General features: G+C 36.7%; 1 protein-coding gene and 1 pseudogene across 2 annotated transcripts in view; one reads left to right on the forward strand and one right to left on the reverse strand.

Annotated features, from left to right (window-relative positions):
* Positions 1 to 4,669: 4,669 nt before the first annotated feature.
* AP1G1 (adaptor related protein complex 1 subunit gamma 1) overlaps positions 4,670 to 19,652 on the forward strand; it is a 74,682-nt gene continuing 59,699 nt past the window's right edge. For both annotated transcript variants that reach the window (XM_033127306.1, XM_033127307.1), the window contains exon 1: positions 4,670 to 5,000. The gene's annotated coding sequence lies outside the window, so the exon portion shown is untranslated. The remainder of the gene's footprint in view (positions 5,001 to 19,652) is intronic.
* On the reverse strand, positions 13,591 to 14,366 carry LOC117035316 (60S ribosomal protein L7-like; annotated as a pseudogene).

The raw sequence follows: 19,652 nt of genomic DNA on the forward strand, positions 1-19,652 counted from the left end.
ATTTCCTCAGTTAGTGTTTGACTTGGTTGCAGGCTCATACCTGGTGAGATTTTTTTCACTCAAAAAGTTCCAACATAATACAGAATCATTTACAAACCAAGTGTAACTACACTACAAAAAAGAAAATATAACCTAAATATGACATAAAGCATCTCCGGTGGTACTTCAGGCTGCCTCTTTAAAAAAAGTCTCTAAAGCAAAGAAGGAACTTGGCCAAGCCTCATATCCTCTTTGGTCTTTACTTTGAAGGAACATAGAGTAGATTTCCCCATGTTCTTGGTAGGAGGTCAAAGAGTGTAAGGAGTTGGCTGTTAGAATCTTAAGTTTTACATCAGGATTTTGTCATAACTGAAGGATTAATTCCTAAACCATTTTCTCAGGCCAGGATAAATGGTGATTAGGGACCATGCTTAAAAGAAATGTGAAAATGCTTTTTGCAAAAGCATTACATAAATGACAGAGGGACTAATTTCTCCCTGACTTTCAGGCTTATTTATAGATTCGTCACTCAAATGGTAACAAAACAGGCCAGTGGAACTGCCTCTTTGACTCACGACACTGCATTTCCTATAGGGTTGCGTCTCCTTTCTCTACTGAGATCTCTGGCACATGGAGAGCAGGAAGAGTTCCCTGTGGAAGATGCTGACCATATTTCCACAGAGAGGGCTTTCCCCATCTGCTGTAAAGGTCATATGGCTTCAGCTGATGATACTGAGTCATTTAAGAACCCCTCTGCATCTAAGTCCAAGAGAGATGGTTCCCTCCGCCCCCCATTGCTCCCCCCACCTTCCTCCTCAGGACCACAGAGTCCAACTGCATGCCATGTCTTCCAAAAGCCCTCTTTCACTGCTGTAGCTCCTAGTGATCTCTCACTTTTCTGCTTTTTTGGGAACTCAGATGTATCTGCTGAGTAATAATATCACTGATTTTTTTGGATTTGGGGAGTTTTTAAAAATCTGGTTTTCCTCAATGAGATTATAATTATCTGGAAAGTATGGATAGTCAGTCCCTTTTGAAATGCCTGTTATAGATTCTGTACACCCAGAACAGCATGATGTAGTTGAAAGAGTCAGGCAACATGTTTGGTGAATGGTTACTATATGCGCCAAAAGATATATTCAAAGTTGAAAGGTTTAGATTGGAGTCTGGTCTTTGCTGTACGTAGGTGTGACAAATCATTTCATTTCTCTGAGCTTCTGTTTTCTCATCTCTAAAATCGGGATAATAAAATTTATCCTAAAAAGAGATAATATTTGTTGAGCCCTTACTATATATCAGCTGTTGTCGTAATATTAATACTTTAAATGTATCAGCTCATTTAATTAACACACCAGCCTTAAGATGCCAATGCTACTATTAACTCCATTTTACAGATGGGGACACTGAGGTTCAGAAATGCTCAGAAATGTTAAGTAACTTGCTGAAGGTCACACAATAAAGAGAGGAAGAGCAGTTTTAAACCCAGGCAATTTAACACCAGAAACCAACACTTTTAACTATTCTATAATGCCTGTATGCTTTACAAACTCATGGTGGGTGAGAAGCAAATGAATCAATGCATATGAATACACTTTTGTAAATTGTAAAACATAATGCACTACTGTTACTTGTAGTGGGCAATCAATAAATGCTTTAGTTGAATTGTCAGGTGGCACAAAAAAGTTTTATACTTATATTCTCATGACGTTTGATACTTTTCAAAGTGCTTTCACACATTTGATCTCTCTGCATAATAGCTGCTTTGAATCCATTTTGGAATAAGGCTAGTCATAAATAAATACTGGCCAGCTGAGGAAATAGGCCCCAAGATGGTAAGTACTTTGCTCAGGGAACAAAGTGAGTTAAACCCAGCCAGGATGGGCATCCAAGTGGTCTCACTCCTGGCCAAAAACTGAAGTTTTGTTTGTTGTTATTATTTGTTAAATTGAACTGTACAAGGTATCAGTAATAAACAAGACCATAAAAATAATGATCTTTTCTCTCAGCCATTATCTCTTCCTAGAAATTTGTTTAATACTTTCAGGCTGTTGCTATTTTAAAAACAAAAATCTCTTTTAGCATTTGGATCCATAAAACTGCATTATCTTATAAGGTCTTTCTTTTTCAAAATGTAAAACATTTTTTTCAAATAAAAGTACAGTATGCTCCTTGCAAAAACAAAACATAGTAAAGTAAAAAATCCTCTAAATTCCACCATCCAAAGATAATCATCTTTAGATTTTAGTATTATCCTTTAACTGTTTTCCTATGTATATACAGTACACACTTTTTACAAGCTCATTTTATAATAATGTTTTGTAATGTTTCTAAAAATCTGTGAAACCATAATAACCTCCATTTTTATTGGCAGAATAGTGTTTCATTTTATTGATGTGTTGTAATTTATTTATCTGAAATTAGGGATTATGTTTGAGTAGATGGTGATTAAGTCTTCCCAAATTTCAATTGCTAGCCACAGAAACCAAAGATTCCAGGATAATGATGACCATGCTACATACTTGGTCAATTGCTTTTAGTTTTCAGTTACATTGAAGGAGGGGTTTGGTAATTATAAAGATAAATATAAGTTAAAAAAAATACATGAAGCGGGTTTGCCTTTTATAATGTCTGTCATTTTCTCTTTCATGCTCTATCATTGGCATGGTAGAAAACAGCTCCATCCTCTTTCTTAAGAAGATGGCTTAACTTTTCTTTTGCTGTTTGCGATGGTAAACATTTAAATTCAACCTCTAAGCAAATTTTGTCACGTTGCAAATGGAATACTTTAGCTAACTGCTTTGTAAATTCCTTACTTTTTTTTTTAAACCCCACTGCCCACCCTATAAATTCCTTACTTTTATGGGAGCCTCAAACTGTAGTACTTTAGCATGTGTTCATGCATAGCTATACCTCAGAGGAATCCATGTCAAGGCATCATTACGGTGTTCCAGTTTTGCACTACTATAGTCAGCCCTTGCTATCTGTGGGGGATTGGTTCCAGGACTCCCACGAATACCCAAATTCAAGGGTGCTAAAATCCTTTATATAAAATGGTGTCATATTTGCATATAACTTAAGCACATCCTTCTGTATGGTTTAAATAATCTCTAGATTACTTATAATACCTAATACAATGTAAATAGTAGTTATATTATTTATGGAATAATGACAAAGTCTGTACATATTCAGTACAGATGTCTGACTACATAGTACACATCAGCGACAATGTAACATTTTTCCCCCAAATATATTCTAGCTGTGGTTGGTTGACTCCTCCTAGAAGCAACTAGAGGATACTGAGGGCCGACTGTATTTAGGGCTGCACTGTGATCCAGGGATGCACTGTACAATAGTTGCATGGAGGGGATACAAGGTGACTGAATTCCATAAGCATTTTACTCCCCAAACCATTTGCCCTTGGTTGATTCCACCCTAAGTGTGGGTATGGGTGTGGGTGGGTGTGTGCCGTTTTCTAATTTGCAAGGTGGCATGGTATAGCAGAACCCCATGGGGGATGGGGAGAGTCTTTCACTAAGTCAGTTTCTCTGTGCCGCAATCTTCTTATTTGTAAAACTAAATTACATATGCCTGTCTAGTCTGACTCAGAAGATTGTTGGAAGATTAGATTATACATACAAAAATGCTTTTGATAAACAGTGTGGTATCAATATTTAATAAAAAATAATTACTATTATTATGCCCTTGATCTTTTTCTCCCCCCCAGCCGCTTGGCATGCCTCAGTAGTTCAAGAACAAAATTGTACAGGTGGGCCTATTCAGTTCAATTTTTGTAAAATCTTTTGAAATTCTGGCATAAGAATGGCTAAGAGGAAAAGTGTAACCTTTCTACTGTGTTTCCCCGAAAATAAGACCTAACCGGAATATAAGCCGTGGCATGATTTTTCAGGTTGACATCCCCTGAACCTAAGCCCTAATGCATCTTTTGGAGCAAAAATTAATATGAGACCTGGTCTTATTTTCACGGAAACACAGACCGACAAGTCCTAAAATCAAGATTTGTGGTTAGTTCAGTTCTCTTTGGCATCTACCCAGGTACTGTGCTTTATTCACTTTGGGAGGTTCACTTTATTGCCAATCTATCTGAAGGATTTTAGTTTAGGTAGGTCACCTTTCCTTTAAATGGGTCAAGCTATCATGGCCCTCTTTACGTTTACATGGAAAATATTCGTATCAGGTGTTAGTAATTATTTATCAAGCCAGGAACTGTCTGGTTAGCCTGTCTTTGGCTCCGTTCATTAGTTCATGGAGTCAGTCAGAAAGCCTACTCTGCAAGGATTTTAATTGTCACTAGTCCAAATCCTCTCAGTTTATATATGAGGAAACTGAGGCCCTGAGAGTTTAAATGACTTGTCCAACGCAGATGGTTGAGCGGTGGTACTGGGCTTGGAATCCATTCTTCGTGTCATCCTCCAACTCTTTTTGTAAAGTATGTTGCAAAGATGCCATAAAACCACAGAATCCAAGACCACCTGCTTCGCCTCTCGCACTTCCTTCGCTACCATCTTGCGAGCCCCGCCCTCTTCAGGTGACTAGGTCGCTTCCTGGTAGCCTAGGCGCCCCCAAGCGGAACCAATGTCGGTCGGCTGCTGGGTCAGCCGGATCTTTCTCGCTCAGACTCTCCGCAGCGGTGACTCGGCAGCAGCGTCTCGCGTCATCAGTGACAGCCCCGATTCATGCTACGCTTTGCGTCGCTCTGCCAGGCGCAGTCACCTCCTCCTTGGCAAATAGTCCTCGGCGAGGTTCGAGTTCTTGGATAATTAGAGAGGGGAGGCACGAGAAGTTAAAGTCAGAGGACGCGGAATCGACAAGGAGAGGAAGATAGGGACCGAAGTTTTTCGATAGTGTGTGAGCTTAGTTAAAAACTCCCCGCTTCCTAAGGATCCCTCCGCCTGCAGTAGCGGTGGTGAGGCCGAGGGAGCCGCCATTTTGGATGTTCGGTTCCTGCTGCCACTGCTGCCGCCGCCCCCGGAGCTGCTGGTCTCATTCGAGGTTTCGGGCCGGTGAGTGTCACTCGCGGCGCTAAGAATATATTGCTGCTTTTGCCCCACGCTTGCCGGTAGCTCTTGGCCGGAAGCTTCCTGTCAATCCCAGGGGTCCGGTCCCAGGCTGTGGGGGGGTGAGAAGAGAGGACAGAGGCTGGGCCAGGAGGGGCCCGGAGCCCCAAGGACTGCTCCGACTTCTTGCCGACCGACCCCCGAGGCCTCGGACCGGGAGGCACCGCGCGCGGTTGCATTCTGTGCTGTGGCGTTGCTCGGTCGCTGCGGGCTTCCTTGGACCCGTTGACTTTCTCAGGCTTCGATCCTCATTTGAGGGCTCATTCGGGGAGCCTGGGGTTAGCCGGGCGGGTCCCACCCCCGCGTGTCTTCTTGAGCCACGTATCAGCGTTCTTGTATCTTATACCCGGGTCAGGTCTTTCCTAGAACTTTTCAGAATTTCCAAATGCTAAGTTAATTCCAGTCTGCACCTGCAGTGTTGTCTTCTCAGAACCGGACATCGGCCTCGCCTCCCTTTAATCTTCCGAGCAACTTCTTTCCCAATTTTCCGGGTTTTTTTTGGTTTGTTTTTTGTTTTTAAACTCACCTTCCAGTACACTGCTTACCCTTCTCTCAAACTCCTGATCGTGCGTACATCAGTTTCTAATAATTCTCCCTATCTTCCCGACTGCCTGAAAGAGTTGGGACGCTTGGTTATGTTTCCCTGTTAGGAGATCCGTCGAAACACTCGCCCAGAGTGTCCTTAAGCAGTAAACGTTCATAAACCCCATTAAATGGCTTTTGGGAGGGGTGGTAGGGATAGGCTGTCAAGTGTTTTCTCATTTGTGTGTTACTTTCCTTTGCTGAACACTTAGCTTTTTGGTTCTTATTGACACTGTTTTTCTTGGTGTTTTATATCCCTAGGCATGGAAATCTGCCTGTGAAGAATCTTAATCTGATGTAGGTAGAAAGGAAAGTAACTTTTTTTGCTGCTGTAGGGATTAGTTAACAGAAGAGAGGAGTGAAAGAATATTTCTTAGTGAACTTAACTTTCAGGTGTTTTGTACAGTAATCATCTTTGTCGACGGATTCTAAAAAATACTTGGATTGACTTCTGTATTGGATTTTTCTGGATTTTTAAATACTTCTGTTCCTCGTAATATTTGTCAGACTGTATACACCTTAACTTTTGGTTTAAAAATAAAGACTCTCCAGGTACCCATAATCTCACCACTTGTATTCTACTCTTAACATATGTTTGCAGTGTAGCATGCTTGAATAAAAAGCATTTTACAGTAATTCACTGCTTATTTTCTACATTTCAAATTAGGTGAGTGATTGTATCACCTCTATTTCATCTTAGCCTGGGTTTTTACATCTGCAAAAGAGAAATGACTTATTTGAGATTACAGCCTAGTAACTGCTGAACTTAAAATTTATAACTTGAACTGGACCAAATATTCTAATACTTCTAATTCATGTCTAAGTGCATTAGTCTTATTATCAGGTAGGTACATTCCTGTACTGATCATATCGTGTATTAGTAGAAGACTGAATGTTTTCATTGTAAATAGTGTTCTTGTTATTTAAGACTTCTCAAAAATAGGCGTATTTACTCTGAAGCTGTGGAGTTTCTCTTTGTTTAAAGGAACTCTAAACCAAGTCTTTTACCAAAAGAGTTTGGTCAAACGTGGAGCATCTATGGAATGCTCACTCGTTTATTATTGGAAGAGTTATCAGATAGGTGTCATTTAATTCGGTTCATTTCATAACACAATGTACTGATATTTAAATGTCATTCAAAACTATTTACTAATGGTTTGCATTCAGTTGGAGAAAGTGTCTTTCTGCCTTACAAATTATAAGCAAAGTGCTGTTTAGTGCACTGTAGATTGATCAGCATAGACCTGAGCATCTATTTTATCTAAAGTTGTTGGGATTATACTTGAATGAAATTAACATTATTGTTTAGAAAACCTCAGTTAATTTTTGGGGGGAGCAGTTGCTTGTTCTTTAATCTGTTTCTTTGACAGCAGTTCTAGATTTGAGGGTGAATTTTAGAGTGAAACTAATGTACAGATATTGTCAGCAATGCCTTGGTAATAGTTCATCCTACTATTTTTAAAAGTAGTCTTGAAATCAGTGGTGTATAAAAACAAAAATCCAGGTTTTTGTGATTTATAAAAACTTTTTATGCAAATTGAAAAAGTTGAACAAGTATTTTCCAAAACATTATTTTTTTAAAAAAATTGAATTGTGGGGTGGCCAGATGGCTCAGTTGGTTAGAGTGCAAGCTCTCAACAACAAGGATGCCGGTTCAATTCCCGCATGGGATGGTGGGTTGCGCCTCCTGCAAATAAAGATTGAAAACGGGTAACTGGACTTGGAGCTGAGCTGCACCCTCCATAGCTGGATTGAAGGACAGCGACTTGGAGCTGATGGGCCCTGGAGAAACACACTGTTCCCAATAAAATAAAATAAATGAAAGTATAATTACTAATATCAAATAAAATATTTTTTAAAAAATTGAATTGGGAAACTACTTACCAAAACAGATTTTTGAAATGCTTAAATCCCGTTATTTGCATTCGATGAGGAATTTAAAATTTTGTGTATACAGAAGGACTTAATTGATAACAAATCTTTAAAATTTTTATTTAGATTTAGCTTCAGAAAATCTAAAAGTATTTTCTTCAAACTGCAGCAACTTGTTTAGTTGGTATTGGTGCTTTGTCAATTGTTTTCAGTTCTTGATTTTGGCTTTCTTTCATTGAAACCTTTGTTAATTCTGTTCAGTTTTTTTATGCAGGATATTTAAAGTAGGAAGCAATTTTAAAATTAAGAGAACATACAGATTTATCTAAGTTCTTATTTTTTTGGTTTACAAGTCTTGAAAATCATGTCTTGGTCAAAAAGTATTAGGATATTTTCATTTGCTTTTTATGTAGAAAATTTTATTTCAGTAAAGGCAGCCATTTCTATGAAAATAATGTGCAAGATTTTTTCTTCACTGAGGGAGTAACACAAAATACTTGATTTGGCATGAGTTCTGGTTACTATAAAAACTATCTCTTGTCAATGTTTGAAGGGTCCAGAAATGGGAGGGGGAAAAAAAACCACAACACACTTGCCAAACTTGTTGAGTCAGCATCAAGCTAACACTTTTGTATAAAAGGGTAAGGTTTAGGATAATATGATTGAAACAAGAAATGCTTTTTTCACCATTAGATACTTAGACGTTTTGCTTTCCCCAACCCAACTTGAACCATTGGAGAGGAAAATTATCAGTAAGTTATAAATATTGTCAGTGAAAAACAGGTTTAGAAGGAAAAAGTTACTGTTTTTTAAAAGAGAGAGAAAATATATATAATTTTTGTACTTTATGAATATTTAAAGACATCTTAAAGGAAAGTAATTTTTACCCCCCCCAACCCTGTTGTTACAGTGCAACAGTCACTGTGAAACCTGATAATGCAGTTGCTTTGCCTCACTCCAGCTTGTTGTAGCTGATTGTTTTTTCTATTGTACAAAGCATCCTAGACTTTTCAGCTTGTCTGGCTTTGAGGTTAATGTTATGGATTCCTGGGAAGAGTAAATATGAGAAAGGCATGAACTTAGATCTTTTGAACTGTAAAATAGTTGCACACCCCTTTTTATAAGCCTTTGGTTTAAAATTAAGACTGACATAGAATAGATGATGTACTATTTGGTTATAAGGTCTAACTTTTATAATTAATTACACAATTGTACACCTCAAAGTAAAAGGAGCTCCATTAGTGTTTTTACAACTCAATTTAGTGAAACTATTTATTAATTGTCACTCTTGGGAAATTGTTCAGTTTCAAGCTGAAGAAAAGTTCAGTTAATTTTTCTTATTTCTGTTACAAAGTCTGCAGAAAAGATTTGGTTCCCTTTTCACTTGATGAATTTTTTTGAAAACATGGTATTTTAAAAATCTGGTGAAAATATGGTTTGAGATGAATGGGGAAACTAACTGAAAATAATTAGGCACACTGTAGAGTAATTGAATCTATAGATATTATGTTTTTGGTATGATTATTGAAGGAAAACTTTGAAGTAGAAAGAGCCTGTTTTTTTGATAGTACCCAATATATGTGATGTTTTCATAAATGTGTATTTGTCTCTACCAGTGAATGCTTGGCGTCATTTTCTTTAGAAAATTTCCATGATGAAAGCTTAATAAATGGTGTTGATTATTTAAGAAAGTAGAAAGAGGAAGTAGCTTACAATTTGATTTTATTAGCATTTGGTTGTATTATTTTTATTTACACTCACAGAACTTTTTGCTGTTCCTTGACTACTCCATGTTCTTTCATTCTCCTTGAACCTGTTCTTCCTATAACTGGAATCTTTTCTTTCTCCCTCTACCAGTGAACCCATTCTTCCTGCTCTCTGTCTACCCCCAGGCAAAGAGGTGTAACCCTTTTTTTAGTACTTGTTGAATTGTCTACTTTTCCTTGGAATTGTCTACTTTTCCTTGATCTTCCAGAGGACAAAAACTATCTTAAATTGTGGCATTTCTAATACTTGGCACGGTAGTAGCTATTCTGCAGAATGGATGATATTAATAAAAATAATATGAAAAAAATTGTTCAAGTGCTCAGATAAACGGTAATTGGTCGATGCTAGAGCCCAAAGCAGTCAGGGTCCTGAGTGAGTTATGGGAATCTATTGCAGGTCCTTTACTTGTAACTGGGAGAGTTGATGTCAGTGAAATTTATTTTGAGGTTTAGAAAACATATACAAAACCTTGTCTCCGTGTCTTTGAAAATATTATTCAGATGTTTAATTCTGAAATTGACGTTATCCTTTTCTCTTTGTGATTTATCGAGACTTTTTCTTACAAGCTTTAAGTGGCAGCAAAGAAATCTACTCCTCCTGCCATCTTTTTTCTTTTCAATACCTATTTTGTAATTTGGTATGCTGAGGAAACTAATAGTAAGTTGAGAACTTTTCCCCCAAAATGGAAATATGTTGATAGTTCATTATTTGTTTCTGACTCTCCCCATGTTTTTGAATAATCTACTTTCATCGTGCTGAGGTTTTGGTTTTTGGTGTTTTTTATTAGTTTTTTTCGTCTGTCTTTTTAGTTTACAAAATAATAGGTATTCATTGTATTAATAATAAGTGAAAAAAATTAAAGTTATACTTTTTAAAAAGCGAATCATTTTCCTTCACTATTATACTCTAATAGCCCTTCACTATTATACTCTAACTATTTTATCAGTTTATAGGTATACTTCATTATTTCTCTTCATGCTGGGTCAAGTACTGTATATACAAACATAAATGTGCATATTTAGTGATTCTTTGTTTTTACAAAAGAGAGATATTTTTCGTATTACTCTGTAACAAGCTTTTCTTAACATACCATGGTCAGTAAATGTAATTCTATCTTGTTCTTTTAAATATCGCTATTGTGTCACATAGTAGATTTTACCACCAGAAACAGCACTACAATAAATGTCCTTGTACACGTCATCTTATTTGCTGGTGCTTTTATTTCACTTGGTCTTAGCCAAAAGGCCAAGAAGCGATGCTGGTGCTTTTATTTCTACTGACTTGAATCTCCAAGGTGGGATTTCTGCGTTAAAGGAAGTATATTTTAAATGTTATTATTGCCAGATCACTCTCTAAGTAGGTTGTCATAATTTCCACCTTCACTGGCAGTGGGTTTTTCTTATTATCATATTATTAGATGTAATTACTTAATTTTTACTGGCCTGCTATATGATAAATGGTCTCTTAGTTTTGTCTTAATTTTAATTTCCCTATTACTGGGGTTAGCTTCTTTTGATACTTTTTTGGGCCATTTGGACTTCCTTTATTAAGAATTGTCTGTTCATGTCCTTGGTTCATTTTTATTTAAAGTTGTTTTTCTCCTTATTTTGTAGGAACAACTTATAGTATATTAATTCTTTGTCATATAACATGTGTTCATTCATCTGGAATTACCTATATGGTGTGAAGTAGGGGATCTTATGGTTTTCTGTTGTATAGAGAGCCAGTTATGCCAGGACTAAATAAACCGTCCTTTTCTCAATGAATTAAATGCCACCATATCATATTAAGTTCCTATGTATGTTTGCTCTATTTCTGGATGTTCTGTTTTTCTCTTCCTGTCCTTTTAATTTACTGTTTGAGTATAACAACTTTATAGAAAGTTACACTGTATTAACAAAAGCTCCTATCACTATACTCGACTATTCTTAAACATTTATTCTTATATCTCTGTTGATTGAAAATAATTCTGTTGGGTTCAGACAACCTCAGAAAGGCCCTCTGTTTGGATTTGCACTGTATTCATATATTAATTTGGGGAGGTCTGACATTTTTTAATAATGATAAGTTTTCTTTATTATAATGAGCTTCCATTTGTTCAGGTCTTGTTTTAGTTTTAGCTCCTTCAATAAAGGTTTCATAGATTTAATAATTTTCTTCATCTAGTTCCTATACCTTTCTTGCTAAATTTATTCCTAGATATTTTATAGTTTTTAACACTTGTCAGTGGGATTTTCCCTCTTCCATTTCTAACTAATGTCAGAAATAAGGATTCAAAATGATTATTTAATTTTCTATGGACCAGTCCTCCCCACGCCCCAGCCCTCTATAGGTATCCAGAATTAATTAGAACTTGGATTCATGAAGAATGTGCTACGGAAAATTTGTTATCTTAGTATAAAATCACTTTCTACTAACTTACTAATAAACTTTCTAATGTCACCTTGTAGAAAAATGCCCTTTGATAAATGTGACTCTGTTCTTTTAGGATGAATGCCTTATTATTTTGAAAGTTTGCAGTTTTGCTTTGATTATCCATTCTTGTGGTTTTTGTTAATTTTTTTGAATTTTCAAAGCAAGATTTATTGCTTATTATACATTGTCATTATTTGAAAGATACCAAAATATACAGAAATTAAACTATATTCACAGTAGGCGCAGGTAATAAAATCTCACTTAACATTTATTATAATACCCTTTGGGGAATACCTTTTAAAAACTAAGATTTTGTTTTGAGAATTTCATGACAATTCTTTATAATTGAGGACTGTTTAAGATGTTTTTGCTATTATTAGGATTGGGAAAGTGAAAAATTGCTTTTTATTAGGGTCAAGTTAGATGTTGACCATGTTTATATATCATTCTTTATTTGGCATTTATTGCTTTTCATGCATCTTAATGCAGTTGAATCATTCACTAGACATATTTGCATTTACATACATCTATTTTTAAAATCTGAGTTTTGATGAATTTTGATTATAGATAATTAAGCATAAAAGAAGATTCCTATAATTACTGTGACACTTTCGGGAGAATTAAGCTTAAGACCTTTTAGAGGGATGCCAGTTGGCTGCCTAGACAGGGTGTGGTGGTATCTTGATGTGGTCACACATTTCACAGCCTGTTTCATAGCTTTGAAGATCCAGAAATTCCATTTTAGTATTTCACCTAGGGATGATTCAGCCTAATCAAACTCACTGATATGTAAGTTAGAATAACAATGTTGTAATTCACAAGGGGCTATACTTTTCTACTGAGTTACCTGTATCTGCTTTCCAGGGCACCCTGTTTCTTCTATGGAGGTGCTTGGGAGGCAAGGTACTTGAGAAAGCTGTCCATAATCAGAGAAAGTTGCATTGTGAACCTAAGACCAGAGCATTCAAGTTGGATGCTCTTGAGTGTTCATTCTAGGCCATGGCGAAACCTGATGAAAGAACTATCCCTGTTCCACAGTGGTGTTTGCCTCTCCACTGACCAAAATACTTATCTCCATATTTAATCTTTCTTATTCAAACAGTGGTATACTAACACTGGTATCCCTTTTCTTCAGTCTGTAGAATATTCCCTTTCTATGAACATGTTTCTTTTCTTTTTTTAAACTTGATTGGGTAACAGTGTGTTTTTCCCAGGACCCATCAACTCCAAGTCAAGTCATTGTCCTTCAGTATAGTTGTCGCGGGCGCAGCTCAGCTCCAAGTCCAGTCGCTGTTTTCAATCTACTTGAGGTGGGGGCAGCCCCACCATCCCATGTGGGAATCTAACCGGTAACCTTGTTAAGAGCACGTGCTCTAACCAACTGAGCTACCGACCGCCCATGAACATATTTCTTTATACAGGGGAAGTAGATGTGCAGTACCCTTGTCCCCCCACCACCCTAAGAAAGAAAAGCACAAAAATATAAAGACTGAAAAAAACCAGTGAAGTCAGATTCATGACAGCTGGTATCTGTAAGATATAAAGTAAAAGTCTGACTGAAGCATAATATAATACTATTGATTCATTTGGTTTAAGCTTTCTTATTATTTTGGTCATAGTATTTTGCAAGTTGTAAATTTATATATATATGAAATAAAAATCTGAAATAGGGGTTCTGTGTGGAGCATAATATAAAAGTATAGTCCGTATGGAGAATGTGAGAGAGAGCATGGTAACCTCTTTTGGTGAGTATTGCTTAGGTCCCTTGGGCATTCTCAGCCATACTTACAAATCTGTGACTGGATGTTACACAATAACTGGTAACATTAGTTGAAATCTAATTTTTTTTTTTTTCTAATTTGAAAGCAGTCACTGTTTATTAACTGACCAGATTACAAAACTAACCATGGTAGATACCGTACTTCATCCTCCTAATAAGCCTGTTGATCTGGTCTTCCCTGTTGCCAGCACCTCCACCTTCTACAAAGTGGGTGGTCTTTTTCTTCATTCCACCTGGTGGAGAAGATAATTTGAAGGGCCACAGGAAGTTGTTTGCTTCTTTGAAGCATTTTCCAACAGTACACATCTCTTGAATCAGATCCTCCATGCCAATGATGCCATATTTGCCAAGAAGATCGAGCAGGCAATGTGTTATCTGTCAGGGCAATTTGCTTTTTGTTGATTTTGCCATAACCACGCTTGTAGATCATTTCATTTACTGACTTCAGGTTTGGGTGCCCCCATTCAGTATGTGGTTCCACAGTCCTTAGAGTGTTAACTGAAACCTTGTTGAGCTTAACAAAGGTGCCATTGAAGATCTGGAGAAGGCGAAGGAGCTGCAGCACCTTTCGGACCTTGGGGCTCACACCACGGATGCCTCTGATCCTCATGACAAGTGCCAAGCTGGGTTCTGTAGGTACATAGAAGTTGCCAGCATTTCTTGCCATCCTCGCCATTCGAATCTCAGTTCTGTACATCTGCCTGTATTCTTTGACAGTGCGTAGCTTATTCGTAGATACGCTTCCTTCTTGTCTTTCGAAGCATCTTTTGGGCAAACTTCTTTCTCAGGGCCTTGATCTTCAGCTTTGCGAAACTCCTTTGCTTTTTGTTAAGGGTTTCTGGCACAGCAGGAACCTCCTCCTTCTCTTCTGCATCCTCCATGTTTCAGGCCAGAAAAAGAGGTGAAATCTAATTTCTTTTCCTGAGTCTTTTCTTATTGTTTGGCAAGAAAGACTTCAAGTACAGTTTTTTGTTGGATAGAAAAGGAGGTAATTTTTATTTTGAAAAATTGCTTTATTAATGTAGGGTTTCTTTTTAGATTTAGAGTTCATAATGCCTTTAGGTTTAGGGGAAGAAGGACCACATAGCAGCAGGAGCCCCAGTTTTTTGGTTATATGTTCTTGACTTTTGGCTGTCAGTAACTTTGCTTACAGCCAGGTAGTGTGAGCTCAGAAGTAGGAAGAAATGTTAACTTAGCAGAGCAGAACAGAGGATTGGGTTGATTCCTGATGCTTTTCTTATAGCTATTGGTGAGCAAGCTGGTGCACCTTTATTTTGTGTGCTTTCGAAAGGACAAGTATGATTTCTTTAGATAAGACTTCTTGTATTTAGAATTCAATAAACACAGTATTTGTCAGAGTTCCCATTCTTTTAGGCAAGGGGAACACAAGAATGAATAAGACAAAAACAAGGATCTAGCCTTAGGGAGCTTATATTTGAGTGGAAAAATAGGCATTTCAAAGAAACAAAGATAATCATGGCCTGGGGATGGTATTGCTATATGAGGAAAATCTTTATCCCTTAAAGGGATTTGTGGAGATTTTGGAAAATAGTGATTTTTTTCCATTTTGGGGATAAATTTTAGGAACATATGCAGTGATTTTATTTTTTTGTCTCTTCTGTTTAAAAATTTATTTCCTATACTCATTTATAATTTTGATTACTCTTTGGGTAGTCTAAGCTCCAGAAGCTAATTTTGTTTAACCATTTTGGATAGAAATTTTTCAAAAATGAATTTTACACTTTTTTCCCTATATTTTCACCATATTTATCAAGTAACCATTAATGAAATAGAAATACATTTATCTACAATCCCTTTACCTTAACAAATCATACTTATAATTTTCCTTTGTTCCCTGTCCATCCTTGTCATAATAAGTATTTTTAGTTTTAAAAAAGAGGACAAAGAGGGACATTTTATTTTGATAAAATATATAACCCATTTGAATATAAAACATATGGACACTTAGGCATTGAAAAAATTATTAAGTACTAAATGTAAATGGTTCGATTTAAAAGGAGAGAGTTACCAAAACACAATCATAGTGTTAGACTTCAATATATCTTTCTCAGTCTTTGATGGGTTAAATAGTTAAATTAATAAGAACAGACAGTGTCTGAATACAATTTTTAGAAATTCGTTATTACACAGATACAGTTTCATTATTTTTGTCATTTTGTAATTGTCATCTTTATTTTTTAAAAACAGCTTTATTAGGGTATAATACACAAAATTGCACATATTTAATGTATATAACTTGATGAGTTATGATTCAGTTTTTATATTCAGGCTTTTTCACCCTTTGATTTAATGTTAAATGTTGACCTTAATTGAACCATTTAAAAAAAAATTTTTTTTAATTGGGGAATATTGGGGAACAGTGTGCATTTCGACAGCCCTTCAGCTCCAAGTACTTGTCCTTCAATCTAGTTGTGTAGGGCGCAGCTCAGCTTCAAGTCCAGTCGCCGTTTTCAGTCTTAGTTGCAGGGTGCGCTCAGCCCGCCATCCCATGCAGGAATTGAACCGGCAACCTTGCCACCGAGAGCTCGCGCTCTTAACTAACTGAGCTATCCTGCTGCCCCATATTGAACCATTTCTTGATGAATCAGTTCTTATTATAAAAACTAATTATTATACTGTTTGTAATTTTAAATACTTCTAGGACTTTAGTGGGGAATTGAATGCTTTTTGCTAGCACAGTCAGACTATTATGCTGTGTGTGTGTGTGTGTGTGTGTGTGTGTGTGTGTGTAAGATATATGCTTTAATTTTGGAATTTTGGATTTTTTTTAAAAAAATTGTAAATTTAGGTAATTGTGGAAGTCAAAGGTAGAGATTTACCAGTTATTTGATCTTTTCCTTTTTGATTAATCATTTCAAAATTTTTATAGATAGAAATCTGTAATGTAAGGATACACATTTTTTTTTTAAATTGTGGTAGGAATGCAACATGCTATCCTCTTGACAAATTTTCAATTTCACAGTGCAGTATTGTTAACTATAGGCACAATATTGTATGGCAGATGTCTAGAATTTATTAATTTTGCTGTTATACTATCTGAATGCTTGTTTCTACTATATATAGGTTTTATTTGTTTTGCTGCTGTTTTTATTTCTTCCTTTGCTGTTAGGTGACATTTTAACTATAGTCAGCTATTTCCTAAAATAGCTCTGTCTCTTGGCCCTCCATCCTTCTTTCTTTCCCCTCCAGTTTTCTAATTTGTTCTATTCTGGAACAGGCTGAACTGAGAACCTTTGTAAAATAGATGGCTTAGTGTGCCTCTATAGTTGCACAAGACTTTAAAAGTGGTTTGGAAAAAATAAAATAAAAGTGGTTTGGATTCTCAGCTATGTTCTGTATAGCTGAGTTATTACATTACATTCATACCTTATTTTTTTAAAAAAAGATAAAGTTTGCTATTGTTATTTATGACAGGCGTTTAAGTTGTAGTTTAAGGAATCTTGTGGTTTTTGAGTATTTTGAAAAGCAAGTAAAGACTTTCCAACAATAAGGAAATCCATAATATAGTAATAAAAGCAAGTAGGTCATAGTATCTATATTATGTGGTCTATAATATTCACTACATAGATTAGATGTATTTGAATTTAAAAATTAACATGAAATATTAGATATAAAACATATGAAGAATCATAAACATTCACTTACCAACTACCTAGTCTAAGAAATAAAATACCACCAATATAGCTGAAGCCTCATCATATTCCCCTCCCTTCCAGAGGTGCCTCTGTGTTGGATTTAATCGTTTCTTTCACGTACATGTTCTTATCGTCCTACTGCATTTTTGTATTTCTAAAGAATAGGTTCTTTTACATGTTTTTGTTTTTTTAATAATATTTTCTTTCTCCCCCCCCCCCCCCCCCCCCCCCGCTGTCCATTCCCCTCCCCACACTCCGGTTCAAGCCGTTGTTTCTCAGTCTAGTTGTGTAGGACACAGCTCCCTGGTCCATGCTGGTATTAGGAGCCTTGCGCTCCCCCGGCTGAGGCCATCGGTCGGCCGCTCACAGCAGCTCTCGCCAGCTGCCGGCCACTCACGATGGCTGCCAGCCGCTGATGCTGGCCACTGGCCGCTCCTGGCAGCACGTGGTAGCCCATGGCAGCACAGCAGCCCCGGGCAGCTCACGCTGACCTCTGGGTGCTCATGGCAGCCCAGCTCCGGGGAGAGCCGTTGTTCACAATCTTAGCTGTAGAGGGCGCAGCTTACTGGCCCATGTGGGCATCGAACCGGCCACCTGGGCGTTAAGAGCACAGCGCTCCCACCGGGCTGGCCGTCCTTTACATGTTTTAAACTTGTACGAATATTACCATGTATCTTTCTGCAACTTGTTTTTGCTTATATTTAATTTATGTAAGGATAGTTTATATAGCAAACATTATGGCCAACATTTGTTTATTGCATGCATACTGTGTGCCAGGCACCATGCTAAGAATTTAACATGTATTCTCATTTAATTCTTGTAACAATCCTTTGTGGCAGGATTCTCCCCATTTTACAGATGAGGAAACGGAAGCTTTGAGAAGTTAGGCCATTTACTCAAGGACACACAGCTAATAAGTGGTGGTGCTGGGACTCAAACCCAGGTAATTTTACTCCAGGGTTGTCATTTTAAATAATGATAAGGGTCACTAGATAAGAATAAGGGTCCACACTCCTTTATCTCAATTTTGAAATCCAAAAAACACTAAAAACCCGGAGTTCATAATTCTCTTGGTGTTGAAATCTGACCTGACCCTATATGAGGATGTTGGTAGCATTTATTTCTCTCTTTCGGTGTGAATATTCATGGTGTTGCTGCAGAGATATTGTTTCATAATGGAACTGCTGCCCCAGACATGGTGGGCCACTAACGATGTATAGGATATGTAAGTTACCACCACTATTATCTTTCTAAAATTCAGAAAAAGATTCTGAGTTCTGTCTTAAAAGTTTTGGATGAGAAAGTGTGGACTGTGGTACTGTGCTACAGAACTCTTTCTACATGTGATTTGGAATTGGGCTGACCCAGAAACTACTTGATTTCACAAAAGAAAACAATTCTAAATATATTGAATTAGTTTGGCCATGACAAAACTTGGCTTAACATACATAAAATTTTCTGTTCTCTCATTGATCAGCAGTTTCTGCTTCTTTTTATTATAATGCTGGACTTGTAAAAATTTGTTTTCCTCCCTAGACGTTTGGGTTCTTAAGGATGGAGACCGGGTCCTTGCCAGTCACCAGCACCTATTGCAATGCCTGGCATAGAGAAGGCTCAAAAAATATTTGTTGAATGAGTGGTTAGTACTTTTTGTTATAACATGTTTCCCTATTTCTTAAGTCATCTATGTGGTAGTATGACTACATGAATTGAACGAGGAAAAAGAAAAGGTGCATGAAGCTAACTTCTGATTCCATGTTTTTTACATTCTCCTTTCCCACTTTGAAATGGATGTAAATGATGCTTATGTTGATGTCATTTATGACATTCTATTCTGTTTTATTTATAACTGTAGTCTAAGGGGCTCTGAACTGTTTAAGTACAGTGTATGATACGTTTGTTCCTTACTGCAGTTGCTTAATGTATTTTATCTTTGTACAGTTCTGCTTGACAGTATTTATCTATGAAGGGACTACATTTGATTTATAAAGAATGATAGTTTTAAAATTAACAAACTGAAAATAGTGCTATGTAAAGTGATCATTAAATATTTGTTCTCATCGATTTTGAGAGCTAATTCTACGTCCTTATTTTTTAGTTGATTGAACAGAGCCTTATTTAGAGAAGTCAGATGGCTTGCTAGGTAGCTTGACTGATAATGATAGTTGATTATTAGGATCTTTTATTGTTTTAGCTCTAATATTTCTGTTAAGTATGTTCTTTAATGCGATTCCTATATTTCTTTGATTTATAGAAACTGAAGAATTTTTAATATGATTTTGAGAGTATGTAGTTTAAAGATTTAAGAACTTTCACCTGCCATTCCAAATCTTCTTTCAAAATATGAAACCACAATTTCCAGGGTGTGTTAATGTAAGAAGACTTGGGAAAGAGGCAGGAGGAAAGGCTAGTTTATTAGGCCCAATTCTGTACCCCAGCAGTTTTTCTTTCTGCTTATAATTCTCTTTAATTGCTGTTTGTTCCAATGCATAAGTTCCCTGTGGTGGGCTTCCCTCCTTTCAGTAC

Source organism: Rhinolophus ferrumequinum, chromosome 15 (genome assembly GCF_004115265.2).
Source record: "Rhinolophus ferrumequinum isolate MPI-CBG mRhiFer1 chromosome 15, mRhiFer1_v1.p, whole genome shotgun sequence".
NCBI lineage: Eukaryota > Metazoa > Chordata > Mammalia > Chiroptera > Rhinolophidae > Rhinolophus > Rhinolophus ferrumequinum.